The 1,180-nt window shown below is 50.2% G+C and overlaps 1 non-coding gene across 1 annotated transcript; it reads right to left on the bottom strand.

Moving 5' to 3' along the window:
* Positions 1–717: 717 nt before the first annotated feature.
* Positions 718–812, bottom strand: LOC114674532 (small nucleolar RNA U109). Its single transcript, XR_003725681.2, has one exon. It is a non-coding gene; the product is annotated as a small nucleolar RNA U109 (small nucleolar RNA).
* Positions 813–1,180: the final 368 nt, after the last annotated feature.

Consider the following 1,180-nt stretch of genomic DNA (forward strand, 5'->3'; position numbering starts at 1 on the left):
CTGTGTGATCACGGGGAGGCGGGGTGGGGAGGCCTCAGGGAGGGGAGGGACCTCTTGGCTTGTGCCCACCCATGCCTGCAAGCGCTGTGTTCTCGCCAGGTCCTCAGATCTCAGGCTTTGATCCTCCAAATGCTTGAAGAACGTCAGCTCATTAGTTTCACCCCCGTGACTATACAGTGGGGTCGTGGGGGCTTCCCCTTCCTCCAACTCCTCAGGCAAGTGGATCTGGTGCCCTCCAGCAGGCAGCTAAGGACAAATTGAGAAGGGGATGTTTGTAGAAAAGGTGTAGTGGGGTGGGAGTGGGGACAGCAACAGAGACACTTGCCAGAGGCCATTTCCTTCCCTGGCAGATGCAGAATGGAGGACTTTATCAGGGTCTTTAAATTTTTAAAGACTTTTGCTGGTGATGTTTTGTCTTGCTGTCACTGTTTTATCAAAGAGGGCAGGCAAATGGGCTTTAGTGTCCTTAACTATTGTGTATGAGGGTGTGAAAGCCAAGGCTGCTACAGGGACCTGCAAAACGAAGATTCGTGGGTGGGAGCAGAGGTGGGGTACGGGTATTGGGAAGCAGGAGAACTGTTAGTGCCTCACGCTGAATTGCTGCTGGATTCTGGTTTTGATCCATAGGTTCTGGATCACACCCTGGAAAACTAGAACTCAGATAAGATTGGTGTTTTGGTTCTTTAAACTTTTTGTCCTGTTTGTTTACTTGGTCTTTTGTGTAGGAGAAATCCACTACCACCTCAACTTCTACTATAAAGTTGGCAGCCCTGAGGATCCTTTTTTTTTTTTTTTTTTTTTTTGAGATGAAATCTAGCTCTGTACAATGGCGTGATCTCGGTTCACTGCAACCTCTGGCTCCCGGGTTCAAGCGATTCTCCTGCCTCAGCCTCCCGAGTATCTGGGATTACAGGCACCCGCCACCACAACTGGATAATTTTTATTTTTAGTAGAGTCAGGCTTTTGCCATGTTGGTCAGGCTGGTCTGAAACTCCTGACATCAGGTGATCCACCTGCCTCGGCCTCCCAAAGTGCTGGGATTACAGGCGTGAGCCACTGCACCTGGCCTTTTTTTTTTTTTTTTTTGAGACAGGGTCTTGCTGGGTCGCCCAGGCTGGAGTGCAGTGGCACAATCACAGCTCACTGCAGCCTCAACCTCCCGGGCTCAAGCAATCCTCAG

This window comes from Macaca mulatta, chromosome 20, assembly GCF_049350105.2.
Source record: "Macaca mulatta isolate MMU2019108-1 chromosome 20, T2T-MMU8v2.0, whole genome shotgun sequence".
NCBI classification, from domain to species: Eukaryota; Metazoa; Chordata; class Mammalia; order Primates; family Cercopithecidae; genus Macaca; species Macaca mulatta.